Source organism: Apodemus sylvaticus (assembly GCF_947179515.1).
Source record: "Apodemus sylvaticus chromosome Y unlocalized genomic scaffold, mApoSyl1.1 SUPER_Y_unloc_2, whole genome shotgun sequence".
Classification (NCBI taxonomy): Eukaryota; Metazoa; Chordata; class Mammalia; order Rodentia; family Muridae; genus Apodemus; species Apodemus sylvaticus.
The window spans coordinates 502,668-526,532 of NW_026262996.1; the positions used below are offsets into that span (position 1 = coordinate 502,668).

Below are 23,865 nucleotides of genomic sequence, written 5' to 3' on the forward strand. Positions count from 1 at the left end.
ATGGACAGTAGGAGGTTAATATCCAGGAACCAACAGCTGCTTATTTCAGAGATAAAAGAAAGTTCTTTAGTTAAACAAAATTAGCTAATACCAGGTTAATTTCACAGTTTGTGCCATTAAATGCTTTGAAACCCTGGACACATTTTGGTTCAAAAGGCAAAAATAATGCTTCTCGTCACAATTCCAAAATTTCAATATACTCTTTGTGGAAATACAATACAAACAAACAAAATAATAAGGATACTTGGTACTTACATTGTAGTTTATCCTGTCTGGTTTAGATTTTCAGTGAAATCTCATGCAATTTGCTTGCAACTCTCCTCCTTTCTATGACTTCTTCATGTGTGTATATCTGTTTGCTCTATAGCTTTAAAAGTTGGGTGATAGAACAAAGTATGTCAGGACTCCTTGAGCTGTTCCTGTTATGTAAGCCCCAATTTCACCATTATTGTAGAAGTTTCTCCCAGATATTGGTGCTGTGGTCAGTGCCTTGGTTGGGACTTCTTGGTGTGGCCATGAAAATGGTCATAGCAGGAAGTATCAAGCAGAGGTGTGGGGATGGTAGCTAACAAAAAACCAGCATCTCACAAGCTCTCCAAGAATAGCCATCAATTCCAGTACTCACCTCTAAGCAGCTAGTGGGGTGAGCATTCTGGAGAAAAGAGCTATAATTATATCCTAGACAGCGCACTGCTTGCAAAACTCAAGCCAGAATTAACTCAAAAGCTTTCTTGCACAAGTATACTCTGTGCACAAAGAGGAAGGACAGAGAGAGGAGGATAGAGAAGCAGAGGAGGAGGAGGAAGAGAAGAGGAGGAGGAGAATGAGGAGGAGAATGAGCAGAAGGAGGAGAAGGAGGAAGAGGAAGAGGAGGAGGAGGTGGAAGAGAAAGAGATGAAGGAAGATATGTAACAAGTAGGTCCAGGTGAAGAAGAGAAAGTTTATGTATGGCCAAAGGCCATATGAAGGAAACAATGAGGTCCTTGTCCTGTATCTATGGCTCTCTGCATATAATTCACACAAAGGAGAAAAGCAAAACAAAACAAAAATCAACCACAAATGACATGGAGAACCCTGTAGAAACTCTCCAGAGAAAGATACAGAAGCATCCATTGGAATGGATATATTTGTCTTCATTTGTATTGGGACCCTTTGTTGATTACTGGCATTGAAACGGCACTGAAACACACCCATGAAAAATCAACCACTTGGAAGTCCAGTAGCTTCAACTAACTGTTCCATTGGATTCCAGAGAACCGCCTTTTAACTGATTTACAGAAAAAATGCATCTAAGTTAGTGTTCACAATGGATGGTTTTGAAAATCAACTAAAACACAAAACAGTAGTTTTACAATAGTTTAATTGTTTCAAAGAGTTCAGTACATCAGCTAATACGCCATGTTGTCATATAGCACTTAGTGTATAAGATGTCACAGTCGAGGCTCCATGCCTGCTATTATCTTCCACCCTATGTTTTAGAGTTGTGCCAGGGTTGCATAGACGATTCAAAAGTTTATGGCTAACAGAGTTACTATGAAGGAAACATTATGGGAGATTAATGTGATGAAACTGGAGCAGGCTAACTGAAGGTCTGGGTTTGTAATTTGGTGTCAACAAGTCTATGTGTAGTTCCTTGAGCTCTCTTAAAGAAACTGTAGCAGGGGTTTCTGTGTACACTGTTCATTTCTCTTTTAAGCTTGTTTGTAAGAACCAGAGTGGGTAACTTTGAACCATTCCTTAGCTTAACAATCTGGCCGTTGAGCCAATGGGCAGATGACCATTCATCACCTCAAGTATACTTGCCCCCCCTTTACCTTTTGCATTACTATATGTGGCATCTTAAGTGTTGGTACATCCACTTAGCTTGCCTATGTAGCTTGGCGCTTTGTTCATTTTGTTTCTGATTCTTAGCTAGCCCTTGAAAACATAGCTTCGTCTGTAGTGCTTTTATACAAAAAAATTTATGCTGCTAAAACCGTTTATTCTGTAGAGATAGATAATAAAAGAGAAGCAGAGTGTGACTTCTCATGCATAAACACAAGGTAAAGCCTTATTTCACCCAAAGATGTTATAGAGAGCTCAGCATAGGTCAAAGAACAACTGGGCTTTGCACAGTGTGGAGGAGAAGTGAAAAATACACACACACACACACACACACACACACACACACTCACCACACACACACTCACCACACACAGCACAGACACGACAGACTTTACATACTCATGATGTAGTTTTGTGTGCTAGAGAGAGACCTCAATAAACAGAAAGATGCCTTTGATCTACAAAGGAGTGTTTCGCATGCTAAAGAGGCACAGCCTGTGTTTTCACAGCATGAAGTTGTGTTATGTTTTTCACAGATGAGTATTGAAGACTTACAGATAAAGAATGGTTTCCATGGTGATGCTGGAAGGACATGACAGCCAGCCCTGACCTGACTGCACTGTGTTTTTCCCTGCTCAGAAATGAGCTTCTGCATCCTAGTCATTAGAATGCTCAACCTGAGTGAAACTTTATATCTGTCCCCTGTGGTGGCTATAGAGAGGTAATATGCAGCCAGGCATCCAGTAAGGGCCCTTGACCTTTGCCATGAGATGCCTGGGAGATCCTATTGGCCAGACAGAAAGATAAGAGTGGGATAATAGGCTGTGAGGAATTAACAGCTGCCTTTGTCCCTGTAAAACCTGCTTATCTGTGGGAAAGGGGATGAAAGGGTCTTGCATTATTACATAACAGGAATGAAAAGTATTTTCTTGCCCAGATGGATATTTGTAATGTGTCCCCTTGTCATGTTTGCTTCAAAACTCCACTTTACCCACCGTACCCCCCACCCCCCCACTTTACCACGGCATGCCGTATTAGCTCTAAAGCTGTTTGCTGTCGTTGAGCTAGCATAAGAATAAATGCATTTCATTTAAATTGGATCTAAGTCTCTGGTTTCTTCTGTGGAATCAAATGCCACAGCAATGCAACTAGTACTATGTAAAACAAAAAATATGTAGATGCATTTCTAAGCATTGTCCTTCCTTATATACTGCATGTCTTTACACACATTTTGTAACCCAAAAGGAAGAAACTGGAATGGGACCTTTATTACAACAGGAGGGAAGTCAGTATCCAAACCAACTAGGAATCCCAGGCTGTAAAACTATAGCAAGGGGGAGTGTTGGCATAGGTAGGAGAAGAGGCCAGTGTCCTGAGACTGCCTACCACAGGGCTTTACTGAGGTGCTCCTGCCATGGTGTATGCTCACCAGTGATGTCAGCTGTCAGTAAGTAGGTTAGCTGCTGCTGGTGGAACTTGTGCTGCTGCTGGTGTTGCTGGTACTGCTGATGCTGCTTCTGTTGTAGTGCATCCCAGTGGGGATGTTCACAGGCTGCAAATAAAAGCTTTGCTGGTTCTTGGAGGACAGGTGTGCAGCTCTAGCCCAGTCTTGTCTGTTTGTGAGGGCGTGTGGGCTCCTGTCCCACTGCAGCAGCTCATTGTACAGTTTTGTTGAGGCAACTGCAGGCTGCAAAGTGCCACTCTTCTGTGGCACTTTAGCCCTCCGATGAGGCTGATATTTATAGTTTGGGTACTTCTCTCTGTGTAGGGTCTTCAGTCTCTGTGCCTCCTGGAAAAAGGGCCTTTTTTCAGCTTCCGTAAGGCTTTTCCACCTGTATCCCAGCTGCTTGCTGATCTCTGTATTTTGCATGCTGGGATTCTGCTGGGCCAACTTGCGCCTCTCACCACAGGACCACACCATAAATGCATTCATGGGGCACTTGACATGGCTCTCCATGCTCTCAAGACAGTTGTCACCAGTCTCAAAGCTTGTCTCTTCTCCAGAGCTTAAGATATCCTGTGGCTGTGGGGCTGAACACTAACAAGCAAGATCTGAAATGCTGAATATAGTGGAAGAATTATGATTGCAACCAAGAACACACAAATCAGATGAGAGAGGCAGAGATTCACACACACACACACACACACACACACACACACACACACACACACAGAGAGAGAGAGAGAGAGAGAGAGAGAGAGAGAGAGAGAGAGAGAGAGAGAGAGACAGAGAGGAGCTAAAAGCTACTATCCAAAATGTGTTTGTAACAAAGATTTTAGTATTTAAAGTGTCTAAGAAAATACTTGTCCCTCCTCCCTCAGGACCTCCCTAGTCCAGCCCAACTAATCTACCTTGAATCCACCCCAACAAACCTACACATTGTCAACCAAAACCTCTCTAGTTTGTGAATGGTGTAGACTGCACTCCTTAAAAATCTGTCTCTTTCTCTTTGATCATTCTGTCGCAACAAGTATCATACTAATGAGTTCTTTTGCCCCGTAGTGTATATGATATTTAGGATGGACTACCATCAGAAATAAGCAAGCATGCAAAAGTAGTGGAGAGGGTTAAAGATAAGCATGAAACCTATCATTTGTCTCCTTGTCCACTAAGGCAGGCAGCATGGAAAACACAAAGAAATAGTCTATCCTGGATCAATAGCCCAGTATAAATACCTATGCCGTGAAAGACAGAAACAAAACAAAATAAAACCACTAGTAGTGCACAGACTGAGGTTTGGAGTTTGAAGCTACAAGAAATAAATATCAGCAAAGATTTCAAGACCTTTGCTTCTTTTCTTTGACGTATCTCAATGCATCATAAAAGTCATTGGTACAAATTTCTTACATAGTAATATTATAATTATTTTTTATTAGGATTGGTTTTCTTACAACCTACAGTTGTTGCTGGCAGTTTTCTAATGTTGGTCTGAGAACTCTATTATTTACAGATATGCACACACACACACACACACACCATAGACACATAACTACTACACAAGTACTGCAGAGAGACTCTGATCCCAGACGCTAGAGAGACATTTGCCTCACCTCTTTCCAGGTCCTTGTACAAGACCTCTGGCAAGACCTCTATGTGTGTGTGTTCTATTCAATTGATCTTCCTGCCTGTCTCTATACCAATATCAAACAGTTTTTATCACAATTGCTCTGTAGTAGAGCTGGAGCTCAGGGATGGTGATTCTGCCAGGAGATCTTTTGTTGTGGAGAATAGTTTTTGCTATCCTGGGTTTTTTGTTATTCCAAATGAATTTGCAGATTTCTCTTTCTAGCACTATGAAGAATTGACTTGGAACTTTGATAAGGATTTCATAGAATCTGTAGATTGCTTTTAGCAAGATGGCCATTTTTACTATATTAATTCTGCCAATCCATGAGCATGGGTAATCTTTCCATCTTCTGCGATCTTCTTTGATTTCTTCCTTCGTAGGCTTGAGGTTCTTGTCATACAGATCTTTCATTTGTTTGGTTAGAGTCACACCAAGGTATGAAATATTATTTGGGACTGTTGGGAAGGGTGTCATTTCCTTAATTTCTTGTTCAGCTTGTTTATCCTTTGGCAGTTTTCTAATGTTGGTCTGAGAACTCAATTATTTACAGATATGCACACACACACACACACACCATAGACACATAACTACTACACAGCTACTGAACTTTCTACTCTTAAAAAAGGGTCATGAGTCCTTCTGGACTGCAGAGGGACTCTGATCCCAGAAGCTAGAGAGACATTTGCCTCACCTCTTTCTAGGTCCCTGTACTAGACCTCTGGCAAGACCTCTGTGATTTGTTTGAGGTCTACGAAGGCTATTGATTCTTCACAAGGAGAATGTGACTGGCCCAGCAGATAATCGATTCTTTGAAGTGGACTCACTGACTGCAAACTCCTTTTTAAGAATTGCAAAGCTTTGCCTCATACTCACTTACATAATTACAACCTTCCAACAACATGCAGGTTTATATGGCTGTGTGTATGTGTATGAGGGTGGCTCTGACACTGGGGTATGGAAAGCACTGATTAAGTCAAGAGGCTTTTACAAGGTGAAAGCTAAATGCTAGATAAGAATTTCTCACAAAAACTTAAGACCCAGGGGGTATAAGAAACTTCAAACTCTTTGAAGGTTTACTGTAAACTACAAGTGACTCTGTATTCTACTCAGGAAGATTGATGACATCTGTAAATTGATCCTCTGAATCTGTTACATGAGAAACATTGTACCTGATTGATTTTGCATTTCCTTGTGCCAAATGGTTATGATAATTGTGCCTGCTTCACTGGTGACATTTTTGACAAGGTAATACCAACTCTTCCAGTATAAAAGTCCTTGCTTTACAGCTCCTAAATACATTCAGATTCAAACCACCTCTGTGTGTGGTTGTTTCTGTCTGTCACTGCTGAACCTGCTCCTCTCCTGAAATCCAAAGTTCCCCCTGGGATCTGCATCTTCCTGGCTGGGACTGTCCCTGGCAACAATTCACAGATGAGATGATGTCCAAGAAGAAGGAAGAACAAAGTATGGATACTCTGGTCCTTCACAGAAGGATACTTTCTCATAAATACTTTCTCAGTTCATGCTCCTGCATGTAGGCTGGGTGCTTCACCAGGGGCCTACTATCAGGTGTACCCACTGCTGAGAAACCCTGGGTTAGGAATGTTCACCCAGGGTTGTACAGGTACCTCGTCCTGTTCCTCTTCCTGTTCCCTCCCTCCCTCTCCCTCTCTGTCTCTCTCTGTCTCTCTGTCTCTGTCTCTCTCTGTCTCTCTGTCTCTCTCTGTCTCTCTCTCTGTCTCTGTCTCTCTCTCTCTGTCTCTGTCTCTCTCTCTCTGTCTCTCTCTGTCTCTCTCTGTCTCTCTGTCTCTCTCTCTCTCTCTCTCTCTCTCTCTCTCTCTCTCTCTCTCTCTCTCTCTCTCTCTCTCTCTCTTAAAGGGTCTGAGGCAGCAGAAGAAACTCGACTTTGTTCATAAGATTCCATTAGAAATGAACTTGCCCTAACAGAGGCATGGCCCTGTCCCTGGCAGCTGCAAAACAGAAACAGCAGGTGCAGCTGGCTGATAACCTAGTAGGCTAAGAAAACATAAGTCTTTCCCAGGTCAAGATGCTCCTTTTGATCTAGGTTCTCTCCCTGTGGTTTAACCAGGTGCTGTAAATCAATTAGCTTAAAGACCAGCATTCCTCTCCACTCTCCTGTAATGCCAAGTCTTGGAAATCCCCACCTGCAGTGTTTTTCTCCTTTATAAACCCCCTCCATTGCCATAAGTGTGACTTTTCCTGCTTTTTAAACCTACTTTCATTGTAATTTGTAGAGATGCCAAAGCATAAGACTTACATAGTGAGCTTGTAAAAAAAAAAATTAAGATTCTGAGATAATATTAAAGCACTGTTGGGTCTTAGCACAGGCTCAAAGGGAATCAGAAATTGTGACATTTGCTGAGAGACAATGAGGGTTCTGGGTGATCTGTGTGAGCTAAGTATTTAGTTGGTATAATTGGAAGTAAGGCCATGTCCATCTTTCTCTGAAAGAATTGCTCTTGATTTAACCCTTAGGTAACTGATGTTGGTGATAAATGAAGATAAAAGGAAAATAAAAAGAAAGGATATGAGTGTTCCTAGGTATGGTAGAAGAGAAGGTTTATTGTAGAAAGGGAGAGCCTGGACAGGGACAAGGAATCTGGGAGAGCCTAGATTAAACATTACCCTGGATGTGGCAATGTGATAAGACGTGGGAGTGCAGAGTGGAGGGGACCAAAGGCCAAGAAGGGAGGCAAAGGCCAAGAGATTGTCAACAAACTTGAACAGTCAAAATGGCATCCCAGAGGTTCTAGGAAGAGGGAATCCCAGCCCATTAACTGGGCTGCATTGGTACAGGGAAGGAGATGGGATATGCCAGTCAGAAACTCCTTCTAACAAGTACAGATTAAGGGAACCAGGGAGAACTTTGTATCCATCTTCTGCTTTGATATGTTGATGGGCAACTTACACATTTGTATCTGACTTGGAACTTAACAGGCGGGATCCTTACTTTTGCTAAATATGTTTCATTATAATTTCTTGAGATTTGCTCTGTGTTTTTCCACCAAATATTCAGTAGTGCTCGTATGTATGGCCAATTTAAGGACAGACTTAACTTTGTGTAGAATGGAATCTGGGGATTTATGTGTTTAGGTGTCTAGTTGCTTTCCAATTCTTTCTAGTTTTCTTTGTGAGTCTTCTAATTAGATGCTTCCTTTCTGAGGTTGTACCCACTGTTACATGACACATTTTGTTTTTTCTAGAGTTTTGAAAGTTTATATATCTGCTGGTTAATTATGCATGCACATTATCCGTTAGAGTTTTACTGAAGGCTTCCGTCTTAAGGTTTTACTGCTCTGAAAGACACCATGATCAAGGCAAGTCTTACAAAGGACAGCATTTAATTGGAATTGGCTTACAGGTTCAGAGGTTCAGTCCAGTATCACAAGGTGGGAGCAGGGCAGCATCCAGGTAGACATTGTTCAAGAGGTTGTAAGGGTTATACATCTTATTCCCAAGGTAAACAACACTAGACTGGGTTCCAGGCAGCTAGGACTGTGATCTTAAAGCCTATTCCCACAGTGACACATCTAGTCCAAAACCACACCACCTAATGGTGCCACACCCTAGGCCAAGCACATATAAACCATCACAGCTTCTTTCTTTCTTTCTTTCTTTCTTTCTTTCTTTCTTTCTTTCTTTCTTTCTTTCTTTCTTTCTTTCTTTCTTCCTTCCTTCCTTCCTTCCTACCTTCCTTCCTTCCTTTCTTTCTTTCTTTCTTTCTTTCTTTCTTTCTTTCTTTCTTTCTTTCTTTCTTTCTTTCTTTCTTTCTGTCTGTCTGTCTGTCTGTCTGTCTGTCTCTCTGTCTGTCTGTCTTTCTTTCTTTCTTTCTTTCTTTCTTTCTTTCTTCCTTCCTTCCTTCCTTCCTTCCTTCCTTCCTTCCTTCCTTTCTTTCTTTCTTTCTTTCTGTCTGTCTGTCTGTCTGTCTGTCTGTCTGTCTGTCTTTCTTTCTTTCTTTCTTTCTTTCTTTCTTTCTTTTTCTTTTATATTTTTGGATATGATTTTTCCAGACAGGGTTTCTCTGCATAGCCCTGGCCGTCCTGGAACTCACTCTGTAGATCAGGCTGGCCTCGAACTAAGAAATCCACCTGCCTCTGCCTCCCAGAGTGCTGGGATTACAGGTATGTACCACCACCCGCCTGGCTACCATCACAATTTCTAAATCAATTTTGACTTGGCATAGCTTCATAAAACATTTTCAAGAGAAAATATGTCCATTTCCTAGAATTTTGTTTTTCTTGTGATCTGTAGCTCTTAAATATCAGTTTAAAGACCAAGGCCAAGTAATCTGAAGTACAGCAACTGCCAGAGGAGTTAATTAGAAGTTTTCTTTTTCTTTAATATTTTTGGAACCCCAGAGTGCTGGGATTACAGGTATGTACCAAATCCGTAGTCTAGCTTTTTGTGAGACATCACTTGTATCTGGAAGTTCAAGACCAGTCTCGATAAGAGCTAGTGGCTGCTACCCCAAAATGTCAAGTTGCTAGATCTTAGTACAGACTTCAAAATCCTTAATCTTTCATGTCAAAGTAGGGTAATTTACTATTTTTAGATCAGCAAAAAATTATTGGGTTTCACAATCACATCTTTGTGCATATGAATCATCATATCATTTTCTGAATTATTCCCATTCTCTTCTGTATTCCCAGGTATTCCATCTTCTCAAGCTGTTTTCCTTTCAAGTTCCATAATTCAAAACACATATAAACACACATAAATACACACATATGCACACAAGCACCCATGCACACACACATGATACCACACACATACACATACACATGCCAGACACACACACACCTACCAGACACACACACACACACACACACACACACACACACTCACTCACATGCACACACACTTTTATCTACTTCTACATGTGAGAGAAAATCCATTTGTCTAAATCTGGCTTATTTGACTTACAATAATAATTTCTAGTGAATTTCATACACATTCCTGAAATCTCATTAATTTACTTTCTTTTCAAGGGGCAGAAATATAGGTTACATATGTATTTCATATATTCAATATTCTTTTGTCCATTGGTGGACATCTAGTCTGGATAGCCTGACAACTGGGAAGAGCACAGCAATAAATATAAATGTGTGGTGCTATCCTCCCCGGGTGCTCTCAGACAACCATTACACTAAGCACAGGGTCCCCACTGGAGGAGCTAAAGAAAGGTCCCCAGGAGCTGAAGAGGTTTGCAGCCCTATAGGAGGAACAACAATATGAACCAACCAGTACTCCCAGAGCTCCCAGGGACTAAACCACCAACCAAAGAGTACACATGGAGGGACCCATGACTCCAGCTGCATATGCAACAGAGGATGGCCTTGTCGGGCATCAATGGGAGGGGTGGTCCTTGGTCCTGTGAAGGCTCGATACCCCAGTACAGGGGAACACCAGAACAGGAAAGCAGGAGTGGGTGAGTTGGGGAGCAGGGGGAAGGGGACATGGGATAGGGTGTTTTCAGAGAGAAAAACAGAAAGGGGATAACATTTGAAATGTAAATAAAATATCTGATAAAAAACAAGTGCTATCCTCTCTTAACTCATAGGTTGCATTTCCTTGTAATATTTCAATTTTCTCTAATTACTAGAATGCTTTCTACCAAAAAATAGACCTGTTTCCTCAAAACTAGAATTAATTAAGTTAAAATTATCAGTGTTGTGTCATGAAGGATTAAAAAATTAGTGCCTTCCTTCTGTTGGTCAGCATGCAGAAGAATGTTCAGTGGATATTAATTAGCCCAGAAGCCCTGAATGCCCAAGGCACAAATTGCATAACAAATGACTCCCATGAAGAAGTATGGAGAGGGTCCTGATCCTGGAAAGGATCAATCTAGCATGGGAAGGGAATATAAGGACAGAGAAAAAGGAGGGAGGTGATTGGAGAAGGGATGGAGAGAAGAAGGTTTATGGGACATATGGGGAGGGGGGATCCGGGAAAGGGGAAATCATTTGGAATGTAAACAACGAATATAGAAAATAAAAATATTAAAAGAAAAAAAAAAAGGAGCCTGATATGACTGTCTCCTGAGAGGCCCTGCCAGAGCCTTACAAATTCAGAGGCAGTCAATCATTGGACAGAGTATAAAAAAAAGATGAATCATGGTATGCACTCACTAATAAGTGGATATTAACCTAGAAAACTGGAATACCCAAAACATAATCCACACATCAAATGAGGTACAAGAAGAACAGAGGAGTGGCCCCTTGTTCTGGAAAGACTCAGTGAAGCATATAGAGCAAAATCAGAACAGGGAAGTGGGAAGGGTTGGGTGGGAAAACAGGGGGAGGGAAGGGGACTGATGGGACTTTCGGGAAGTGGGGGTCCAGAAAAGGGGAAATCATTTAAAATGTAAATAAATATATCAATAAATTAAAAAAAAGAAAAGAAAAATATTTTTAAAAAAAGTGGGGTATGGAACTAAACAAAGAATTTTCATATGAAGAACTTCGGAGAGCTGAGAAACACCTTAAGAAATGTTCAACATCATTAATCATTAGGGAAATGCAAATCAAAACAACCCTGAGATTTCACCTCACACCAGTCAGAATGGCTAAGGTCAAAAACTCAGGAGACAGCAGGTGTTGGCTAGGATGTGGAGAAAGAGAAACACTACTCCACTGCTGGTGGGATTGCAAGATGGTGCAACCACTTTGGAAATCAGTCTGGAGGTTCCTCAGAAAACTGGGCATGTCACTTCCTGAGGACCCTATTATACCACTACTGGGCATATATCCAGAGGATTCTTCAGCATGCAATAAGGAGACATGCTCAACTATGTTCATAGCAGCTCTATTTGTAGTAGCCAGAAGATGGAAAGAACCTAGATGTCCTTCAGCGGAGGAATGGATACAAAAAATGTGGTATATTTACACAATGGAGTATTATTCAGCCATTAGAAACAATGAATTCATGAAATTCTTAGACAAATGGATGGAGCTGGAGAACATCATACTAAGTGAGGTAACCCAGTCTCAAAAGATCAATCATGGTATGCACTTACTGATAAGTGGATATTAGCCTAGAAACTTTGAATGCCCAGGACATAATACACAAACTAAATGAAGTCCAAAAAGAATGGAGGAGTGGGCCCCGGTTCTGGAAAGATTCAGTGCAAGAGTATAGGGGAATTCCAGAACAGGGAAGTGGGAAGGGGTGGATGGAAGAATAGGGGGACGGAAGAGGGCTTATGGGACTTGTGGGGAGTGGGGACCAGAAAAGGGGAAATCATTTGCAATGTAAATAAAAAAACATAAAAAAAATTAGTTCCTAAGATTCTCAGAGTGATTTTTGTTTTTGAAACTGGATATTCATAGAGTCAATACCTGACTGAATTTATTGTTCTGCCAGAAAGTAATTATTGGTAATCGGTAATTGTCCTTGTCTATTGCAATCCTATCAGCTCCCTGTTGTCAGGTGTTGGTATTGGAATATAATTATGTTTAACTAGCGACATTGTATTGATTCAAGTTTGGAAGAATTTAGATGGCATGGAATGGCATTGTTAGATAGCAGCATATTGTCAGGAGATACACAAAGCTTTCCCCAGATTACCATATCCTATAAATTGTGCCTTTAGAGTTTCTTAGAAATGCTTTCCCTCTGCTATTAAAGATAGGTTTTATGGTAGGCTTATACATGAGCAGTAATGATAAGAAATTACTGTCAGAAATGAGGATTTGTGTTTAACTTTGGATGACATATACAGTGTTATGTCTATGCATATGATTTAAATTTTCTTCATAATGACTGTAAATTTGCTTTATTCTGTTCATACTGAAGTTACAGTGTAACACACTTTAATGAATGTTCTTAAGAATGTGTGCTTCCAAATGTATCAAAGAAGCATTAGTCTTGATTGAAATGGTACTTTCCCTAAAAATGAAAATGTTTCAGTTTTAATTGCCATATAAAAGTAGTTATGTTTTAGATTATCAGCTTCCTGAGTCATACAATATATCTGAATTGAAAATAATAGGCAAGGCATTTATTTCTGAAGTGTTTGCCTGAGTCTATTATGATACAGTTCAATGTCATTCTGTCAAGAACATCAGACAAATGTTAGGTATTTTATGCAAGAGTTTTCCCTCTGTGTATCTATGTGCCAGGTTTAGAAGAGAGTGGGAGATTTCCCTGGAACTAGGTTTACAGGCCACTTTGTGTTGCCATGTGTTTGTTAAGAACAGAATACCGAACATGGTACTCTGTTAGAGCATCAGTGGCTTTTAAGTCCCTTAGCCTATTCTCTAACCCCTTAGGTATATTCTTTGAGCAGCCCCTGGTGCTCTGTAGGATGAGGTGACTTAGCCATGAAACCCCAATGTCATCCACGAAAGTTCTACTCTCTGAGGATTCTTTTTTTTCATTTTTTTCTATATTCTTTGTTTACTATGTTTTTATATATTCTCCCTCTCTAGATATCCTATATATATTTTTTCTATATTCCTTGTTTTCTATATTCTTTGTTATATTCTTTGTCTGTGAGCAGACACCATGACTTATAAGGCAAGACTTATAAGTACAACATTTAATTGAGGCTGGCTTACAGGTTCAGAGGTTCTTCTAGGTGGATCAGGGCAGCATCTAGGCAGCATGGCACAGGCAGAGCTGAGAGGTCTACATTTTTATCTGAAGGCTGCTAGTGGAAGATTGATCTTCAGGTACCTAGGGTGAGGGTCTTAAGCCCAAGCCCACAGTGACACATCTACTTCAATAAGGCCTCACTTTCTAATATTGCCACTCCCTGGGCTGTGCATACATAAACCAACACAGAAGGTTTCCATGCCATGTATGATTGCCAGATCTTTGAAGTCCATACAAATTTTGTGTGAAAGCAGGCCAGTACTCTGCTGAAATGCAGAGGGGTTTTAGCAGGTGGCATAGCCACCTGATTTCAGAGATTCCACATGGACCCTGTAGGACAGGGAGTTAAATCTTCCTTGCAACAACATGGGCATTATTAGGAGACTGGCTGATGGGACTCCAGTAAACACTCTAGCTTCACAGTTATTCAGGTAACTGCCATTTGTATGAGTAGGAACACCCCAGAAACACCTGTGAGTGACTAGCAAGGCTTCTAGGGCAGTACAGTGGAGTGTGGGGAGCTCACCTTAATGGAAGAGGTCCAGGAGCAATATGGGAAAGGCAGTAGTGCTGATATCCTAAACCCAATTGTCACATACTGATTATTGCCCACCATTCCTCAAGGCGGCCATGCTGCAACCTCTGAAGCCCTTGGCATGGGGCACCTCGGCAGCAACAAGTGGCAACATTCTGGGGATTTGAAGCACTCCCTGGTGAAGAGGCCTTACTGCTGATGGTGGAAGTCCAGGAGGTGGTGGAGGTGGACACCCAAGTGCAGGAAGACCAGAGGCAAGAAGAGGATGAGGCCAGAGACAAGGTTCAGGAAGGCCTGTGGGAACAGCCTGGGAGTGGTCCAGCAAAACACCATTACCCATGGAGGGACTGGAGCTACTGCAGTCCTAAATAGGCTCAGTCAATGCCCAAGCCAGCAGTGTGCAGGAGAGGCTCAAGAGACATGTAGCTGAGAGGAACAGTAGTCACCTGGGAAGCAGACAGGCTGTGATCCAGGGCATCCCAGGCTGCTGGGCCACATCAATATCCTTAGTGGTGTTCACACTTCAGGGGAGAGCAGATGTGTAAGAAGATATTGGGTAGGGCATCAGTGGAGATGGAAGGTCACCGTGTTTGCTGTTCATGGTGGCCTATGCTGTTGAATGACTGAGACCAGAGCACTTGGCATAAAGAAGACTTTCTCCGCAATCTTGCATGGCTTTGGATATCTTACAAATGTGATTATTATGGGGATAATCTGCTTACGTGTCTCTGAGTATAGGCATGCTTGCTTTAGTGCATGCCTGCATGGATGTATACGTGAATTTCTGCTTTTCCTTTCCTTCTGTGTGTGTTTCTGTGTGTGTGTGCATGCACACACTTGTGTGCATGTGAGTGCCTGTGTGCATACATTTGAGTGTGCACATGTTAACCTGTGTGACTGTGTTTGTCTGTTGTGTGTGCAATAGAGAAGGACATTGTCTTACTTAGGGTCTGACTGCTGTGAACAGACATCATGACCAAGGCATCTCTTAGGAGGACAACATTTAACTGGCACTGGCTTACAGGTTCAGAGGTTCAGTCCATGACCATCAAGATGGGAGTAGGGCAGCATGCAGGCAGGCATGAAGCAGGCAGATCTGAGAGTTCTATATCTTCACCTAAAAGCTGCTATCAGAATATTCACTTCCAGACAGCTAGGGAGAGGGTCTTAAGCCCACACCCACAATAACACGCCTACTCCACAAGGTCACACCTCCAAATAATCCTACTCCCTGGTTGAGTTTATACAACCCATGCCAGCCAGGTCAAGGAAAAACATTCAGACTTCCCAAGGAAATCTTGGAACATTATTTGGGAAATAAGGCCAGCTGCCAGGTTTCCTGATTCCTTCTCAAACACATGACTGATTTCATAAAATGTTCTTAGCTAGGCCCCTGCCACAATGGGCACCCTTTCCACAACTATATCCTATGTGGAGACTGCGAACAGTGCACTCTTCTGGGAGCTTCTAGGGGTCTCCTGCCTTTGCAAGGTCGATTTGACTAGCTTGTTTCTCCCAAGAGTCATGTGTCTTGGCCTCTCAAACTCCTGTCTTCCATCCTTGCTGCATATGGTCCAAGGACATTAGCATAATGCACAGGGAAGCACTTTTCAGATTGCTCCCAGGAAACTGTTTCTTAGCACAAGACCAAAGAGCTGAAGATTCCACATCCAAATAAACATTTTCTCAAAAAATAAATAAAATAAATAAATAAAAAAGAACGACCTTGTCTGCTGTAAAAATGGAAACCTGAGGAACTGGTACAGGAAAGAAAATAAACATATTAAAACACACACACACACACACAGAGAGAGAGAGAGAGAGAGAGAGAGAGAGAGAGAGAGAGAGAGAGAGAGAGAGAGAGAAAGAGAGAGAGAGAGAGAGAAAGTGTGGTGGGGGGAGAGGAGTTCTCCCTAGAAGAAAAGTTTAGAGATAAACCACTAAACCACTATTAAGCACTCTTGGAAATTTCCTGGGTAATAATACTTAGCTTCAAGGATTGGGAAAATGAAGAACTCTAAAAACACCTATCTCTAAACTGGTTTCTTTTGGGAACTTAACACAGTCCTAGGCAATGAAGTTTAGACATGACAAGGACACACTCTTAATGGACCTTCCTGGTCAGACCCAGGTGTAGTAAGAGAATGTTTTGGGTCAGCTGCAGTCTTGTTGCTTAATTCCTGCCTGTGACCCTCATAACCAAATGTCCATCATTCTTGTCCCCTTCCACTGCTACATTGGTTCTGGACAGCCTTGACTTTAACCTGAATATCCTTATCAACACTTCAGGGAATAAAACACCTGCCTCTGCAGTTCAGTGTACAGAGCAGCGGTTCATTGAAAGGTACACATATAGTTTACAATTGTGAGGGACCCTAGATAAACATGAATAAATGTGTTGTGAGGCCGTGTGCGTGTGCTTTTGTGTGTTTTCTGGGTCTGTGTGTGTCTATTTGTATGTGTGTGTGTGTTTGTGTATGTTTCTTACTGTGAAGGTTTGTTTATGTTTATTTTGCCCCCTTTCTCCCAAAATGTAGCTTGTCCAAGCTAGCCAGGGAGAACTTGTTTGGTAAACGTTTATGAACTGCTATGGGGATCAACTTTCTCAACTTGTACCATGAGGCCATCTTCTCCCAGTGGTCTCTGGATTATGCTGCAGATTTATCCAAACAAGTACTGGGCTTAAGACACTGGTTTTAGAAAATGACTCCACCATTTCTGCCTTCACTATTGATTTTACTATGGGTTAAAGAACGACAGGACAACCTCCATTCTCCTTATTGGTCAGCTTGCAGACTTGTTTCCAAAGTCTTGGTATTTGTATTTGTATTTCTCAGGTAAAATGGGATTTAAGTTCCTGTAGTTCAGACTGTTCTTCAAACCAAACAACCACAAAGTCCTTCTGAGAACCAGGTGGACTTCACTTGAGAAAGGAGACTCTCCCAAACTGGCAGACGACAACCTGGTAAAACAACACAAAGGAAAACACAACACAACACAACAAACTCAAAAATCCTGGTAACCATGTGTTTATACTAAACTCTAACAGCAAAAGTTAAGCTTTCCTGCCTTGCAAAAGTCAGGAAAGACCTACATAAGATTCTCCCTGCAGCAGCTGGGGGTGCCTTGCTCACTCCTGACCCTGAGGAGTGCAAGTATTGGGGCTGGTTGATCATTACAATTCTGGCTGTGTAGATTGTGGTCTCTAGAGGGCTTGCTTGGGTCTCCCCTCTGACACTACAACAACAGTGAGTGACCCATTCCTGGTAATGATACTCGGTGGCCCATAATGTGTCTTCATCAGCCAGTGAGTGAATTTCCTTCTGACCCAGAAATGGCTTGTGTTGGTTGGGTTTTCCTTGGAGGGAGACTGTTGTGTACATCCTAGGGTGTTCTCCTGACAGTAGCACAGTATTAAGTGGGAGGGAACAAGTGCCTTTTCTTCTCTTCAGGATCTTTTTTATCAGGCACTCATAAAATTCCCAAGGTTTTGTGGGTGTGGGTGTGTCCTTAACCCTCTGCTGGGAGTCTTTCCTAGCTACAGGAGGTGAGTGTTCAGGATCCACAACCATCCCCAGGGCTAGGAGTCTCAGCTAGGTTCACTCTCAGAGACTCCCTGGAGCCTCCCCCATACCAGGTCTCTGGTACATCCTAGAGAAGTCCACCCACCCAGCTCCAATTTCCTCTCACTCTCCTGGCCCTGTCTCCCCAGCTCTCCCTACATCTGGTCACCCTCCCTGTTCTCTTCCCCATCCCCTCTACACCTTCTTCCAGTACCTCCTACCAGTGATTCACCTATGATGACAATTTTATTTCCATTTCTGACTAAGATTCAAGCATCTTTCCTTAGGCCCTTCTTCTTCTTCTTCTTCTTCTTCTTCTTCTTCTTCTTCTTCTTCTTCTTCTTCTTCTTCTTCTTCTTCTTCTTCTTCTTCTTCTTCAGCTTCCATCAGTCTGTAGATTGCAGCGAGGATGCAGATTGTAGTGTGCATGTCCCATACTCTATGATGAGTAAATACCATGCATGTCCTTTGGGGTCTTGGATACCTCAACCAGGATATTATCTCTTTCTGTATTCTGTTTCTGTTTCTGATTTTATTTTTGTTTTTTGAGACAGAGTTTCTCTGTGTAGCCCTGGCTCTCTTGAGGCTCACTCTGTAGAGCAGCATGTCTCAACCTCAGAAATCCACCTGCCTCTGCCTTCCCAGTGCTGGGATTAAAGGACTGAGCTACCCTGCCTGGTCAGCATATTTCTCTGTGTGTATATATTTGTGAGTGTGTGTGTGTGTGTGTGTGTGTGTGTACATTGTTGATTGGAGGGCATCTAAGTTAGTTCCAGTTTCTGTAGTGGGTTAGCCTGATGCTGCTTGTATTCTAACACTAGTTCTGATCCCTTAGCAGCTGGTCTCCCCACCTCCCCAAGAGCAGATCATCAAGTACTCAAGTGATACCATTTCTCCCCATTTTAACTGCTGATTGAAGGACTGGAGCCTGTGATCTGGCTGTGGAGTGGAAAGGAGGGATTGGAGGCTTCAGAGAGGCCGGCAGGTAGAGAGAGACGTGGGAGAGAGGAAGAAGACAGAGTAGGAGGAAGCCTCCACCGACCAGAAACACGTGGTCAGGAGAAACAGCAAATAACAAGAGGCAGTACCACAGGGGGAATAAGTTAGTTAGTCCTAGATCTGCCCAATCTAGGCCTATGGCTAATAACTAAAGCATCTGGATTGTGTGTCTTTTATAAAGGCTTAGCAGGATGATAAAGGTCAGTAACAAACTGGCACATCTTATGTCTGGCTTGGAACTGAAAACTAACCTGAGATAAAAGCCTCCCCCCTCCTGACTATGAACAACTAGAGCTGAGTTCTAAAGCTGCAGAGGGTTGAAATCAAATGTGGATGGGGTCTTTGAGGTCTATAGAGAGATAGCTTCTACAGAGGCTCCCTCCCCACTGCATCTGCTCCAACAGGAGGCAGCACCAAGACATAAGGTGGTACCAGTGCCACAACACAGTCTGGGGTTCCCTGAGCCTGTGAGAAGGACCAGGGACCCTGGGTCTGACTGCCTGAGATGCAGCCTTCACAGCTGAGGATCAAGAGCTGTAAAATATGCAGCTAACTTTCCAAAGCCTTCTCACAGGCACAGGGATCTGATCTGGGCATCTCTGCTCCTAGTCAGCTTCAGGCTTCCCTTGCAGGTTTTCCTCCTCCCCGAGTTTGTATAGAGCACTGTGCAGCCAGACCCCTTCTCCCGACTGCTTCTATTATAGGCTGCCTGACATCGGCGGTACACATGCTGCAGGGAGCAGCCCGGACAAGAGACAAGCTAAAGCTCAGAGGTACAGAAGCCAAGGGTCTTTCTACAGTCAGCCTCTCACCCAGAATTAAAAGAATAGGAAAGGGCTGCAATGTCCTCAATCAAACACCAGAGGGAGGCAGACAAAGGAACAAGAAGCTCCAGGTCCAGGAATAAGAATTAGACATTGATAGGGCAGGGAGGAGGGGGTGGGTAGTGGGTGGAGGAACACCCTCATAGGAGCAGGGGGAGGGAGGATGGGATAGGGAGCTTCCAGAGGGGGGACCCGGAAAGGGGGTAACACTTGAAATGTAAATAAGGGAAACACCCAATTAAAGAACATTCAAGACAGCAAAAGATGACAAACTCCTCTCAGATCTCATGTCCTGCTACTTTGACCTTTTGAAAGGGATGCAATGAAAGGAAATTGACATTTTTCCACTTTTCATTACTACTAGGCTAAGTATTCAATTTCATCTTTGTTTGCTATGCTTTGCCAAAACAAAAACAAAAAAGCCAAAAACCTGGTGAAAATTTCATGAAGCTTAGAAAGGGAATTCAAAGATTTTGTGAGGCAGAATGAGAAGAGTGCCAAGGAGGAGACGGGAGAATATGAAAGAATTATAAGTCAGACTGTGGAGACTGTTCAGAAGGCTGGGAGACAGGAAGAGGAAGGGGCTGATAATTGGAGAAAGGAGCTGGAAACGAGCCTGGACCAAAACATACAGAATTTCATAGATCAGACTGAACAACAGACACATAGCAATAAACTTTGGAAGGTGAGCCTGGAGGTTAATATTAATGAAATTCAAGTGAGGTAGAGATTACACTATCAGAATTACAACATAAAGAAAAGCTATGGCAGCAGGGCCTAGAACAAAAGACACTGGAATTTATAGAGCAGAAGGAAGAGGACAGAGAAATTTAAGACGTGGCAACATGGCCTGGAGGAAACACTGGAACTTTTAGAGGTCACGCGACGCAACAGAGAGAGGAAAATGAAGGTTAGAATCAGGAGTTGAGAAAGACGCTAGACCAAAAGATGAAGAATGTCACAGGTTTCACTGAATGACAGAGTTTGCAAGCACCAGACAGAGACAAATTGTGGGGCATAGGCCTTAAGAGAGGAACTTAAAATATTAATCAGGGAAAATACTCAGGTAGAGACAACAGTCAGGATTAGAGAAAGACAAGCAAAGGTTGTTAGAATGCAGTTAAGTTTTCCCCCTCAGTATACAACAGAGACCAGTAGGCGATAATCATCCCCCAAATTATCAGGAATTTGCATGGATGTTTTAGAGCTAAAAGGTTTTGAGGAAAATGTCACAAATTTTGGAGTGCACTCTCCATCTGTAAAACACATCCTGGCTTCTTGGGCTATCAAAAATATAACTCCCCAAGGATGTGGCCACAGCAACATTAGACCCTGAGGCTCATTTACAATGGTTCTCGTGCTGGAGAGAAGAGGTGAAGGAGATAGCAGGACAATATAAAGTCAGAGGTGGTAATGCCTCCAAAGAGCAGCTGCTTGGTGAGGGTCATTTTGCTGAGCTAGAGGCACAGTCGGATATGATGAAGAAACCTCAACATTATGTCACTTGGCAGCCTTAAATGACTGGGACAAGGTATGAGAAACAGGGAAAAGGCTAAAACCTTTTCTCAGGTCCTTTTCTCAAGGTCCATAGGAAACATTCCTTAGTGCCACAACTCAAGCCTTCCCACATTCAGCAGTGTCAGCATTTCTACAAGTCTAGTATTGCATCTGATTCCCAAGAACTTAGACTGCCTATCTCCAATTGGAATCTATCAAAGTGCCACATAGGCAGATGGTGGTGTATAAAGGTACAAGGGGTAAAAACCTGTGTTAGAATGATGTAGACATGTTACTGTGCACTGTGTAGAGTTTACCCTTCTATTATGCAAATGATGATTTCTCTATCCCTCAGCCACTGCTGAAGCAGGTGCCTGGCTCCCAGTGCTTGGTTCCTCAGCCAAGGGCCAGGAAGCCACCGAAGGTGTAGAGTGTTCCCGGAGAGAGTGATGGTCTTCAAAATGAAAACTCTGCCCTCTGTATTTGTAGGGCTCTGGCAGGGCCCCTCTGCTGGACTGGGCTAGGGTTCCTCAATGGAGGATCTGGAGGGTGATGTGGAGGAGCTAAAGGGGTTTACAGCCCCATGGGAAGAACAATCACTTCGGCCACCCAGACACCCCAAGACTCCCAGGGACTGAACCATCAACCAAGGGGTACACATGGTTGCAGCCAAAAATGTGGCAGAGGAATGCTTGTTGGGCATCAGTGGGAGGAGTGGTCCTTGGTCAGGTAAAGGTTCAATAGAGGCCCCAACAAAAGGAAACTGAGGTTGGGGGGGAGGGGGCGGGCGGTTAGGGGGAGGTGGGAGTGCATCCAGAAGAGGGGCATATAAGTGGAGGAAGGGGGTGGGAGGAGGGGTTGGGAATCTGTGGGGAGGGGGCCTTATCGGAGGGGGGAACTTGGGAAAGGTTTTACTGTTAGCAATGTAAATGAAGAAGATCCTCAATTAAAAAAAAAAATGCTGGAAAATTTAAGTTCCTGTTAGGAACTACAGCAACTGAAGGACAAAAACTTTTAAGAAGGAAGTTGTTCTGAAAGCACTGACACTATTGACTGTTCTTTTTAAAATAATAAGGCACTTTTATGGTAAAAGGAAACTGGACTAAAGGTGAGGCCCAAGACTTTTCCTGCCACAAATTACTGTGGAAATAGCTGGCAGTGATCGAAATCAAGAGATCCCAGAGGGTCGTCCCACGGGCTGCTCATGGGACCAAACAGTGACACTTCCTTGGATGCCCTGGGGAGCAAAGATGCCTCCAGGCAGCAGCAAATGAGAGCCACCCCAAAGTTTGGACCATATCAAAAAGCGCTCAGGGAAATCCGATATTCCCTCCTGCCTTTTGCCAATGAGTCAGGCACTCAGCAGCTGCAGAGGTGAACCCGCAGATGTTTCAGGACTTGGTGAATGCAGGATGTGACCAGGAGAGGGCTGGCAGAGCTCTCAAGCAGACAGGCACTAGGAGTATTGAAGCCACCTTGGAATGCATCAGGAAGATGGGCGCCCTGGACTCCTGGATAGAGCAGATTGTGTGAGTCATCCAGCAGATCTCCCCATGAAAGGGCCTGGTGCTCACCCACCCCAGTCACTAGGCAGTCCAGTTTTGAGGCACAGGGGAAGCAATCCCATCCTGCCACCAGCTGGGTGGTGCAAACTATGAGGGCCCTGCCGCACTGGTGGAGAGGACATGTCAATATTTAGATTTCCTTCCCACCCACCCTCATCCCCCGCCCCTGTCAGCACGCACCCAGGGCGCCCCAGCTCACCAACATCCTCCCGAAGTACTGTCGATTCAGTGAAGCCAGGGTGCACACTTCCCAGGCACACTATGGTCTTGGTCATCTACTATCAGAGCAGCCTGGGTATGGGGTGCAGCCCACCCCTCCGTCCAGAGCAGGATGCCACCAGATGCCTATTCCAGATGCCTACTCCAGCCTGGCCAAGCGTCACTACCACCAGCGTCACGTTCCCTGCCCATACTGGGCTGTACACCACTTCCGACCACAAGCCGGTGGCTACAGCACCTGGGGCGCACCCATTACAGGTGTTGGGTACCCGGGGTCCCACGTTTACTGGCGACGGGTCTGTCCAGGCTGTGCTGGCAGGGTCCAGGAACAGCCTCAGTGCTGACTTGTTGGAGCTGGGCTCCGAGGTGCCCTGGTCTGCAGCTCCACTGGCACACAGCAGGGACTCGCTGCAGAAGGCTAGTCTAGAGGCCTCCTCTCAGCACGTGACTTTCTGGGCCGGCCCCAGCAGGACCAACTCTTCAGCAGTGGCCCAATCAGAGCCCTCAAAAATGCAGGTCCCCAACATGGTCACCGCTGCGAGGTGTGCCGCACACATCCTTCACTATGGGAAGAGTGCGCATGTGCTGCGGAGCCCCAGACAGCTGTGGGGCCCTCGCACCCCGCACAGCACCAGCCACCGAGGGCCTGGAGACGAAGGAGGGCAGTGCAGGCCCACACCCGCTGGATGTGGACTATGGCGACTGGCTCCGAGTGCAGGTGCCCTCCACCTGCTGATCTAAAGCACTTGCTGCTGCCCGGTAAGTCTGGGCAGTACAGCAGCAGCGTGGACCTGGACAGCCTGTGCACCAGTGTGGAGCAGAGTCTGCGAGGGGCCACTGAGCAACACAGGAATGACATGAGCCACAAAGGTGCCAATGGAGACAAAGCTGGCAGGGACAAAAGGCAGATCCAGACCTTCCCGGTGACTGTCCACAAGAATAGCTGGGATGAAGAGAAGAGAGAGTCTCAAGACTTACTCCCCATATGCCTTCCAATTCTTCATGGAACAACACGTGGAGAATCTCATCAAAACCTACCAGCAGAAGGTCAGCAGGAGGCTAGAGCTGAAGCAGGAAATGGCCAAAGCTGGACTCTGTGCAGGTATGTTGAGTATTTGGCTGTGAGGTAGACAGCTTACAATAGAGGGTTAGAAT

The 23,865-nt window shown here is 43.9% G+C and overlaps 2 pseudogenes; one reads left to right on the top strand and one right to left on the bottom strand.

Moving 5' to 3' along the window:
- Positions 1-3,206: 3,206 nt before the first annotated feature.
- On the bottom strand, positions 3,207-3,850 carry LOC127676077 (sex-determining region Y protein-like; annotated as a pseudogene).
- A 2,993-nt stretch (positions 3,851-6,843) lies between these two features.
- LOC127676062 (serine/threonine-protein kinase LATS2-like) lies at positions 6,844-23,835 on the top strand (annotated as a pseudogene).
- Positions 23,836-23,865: the final 30 nt, after the last annotated feature.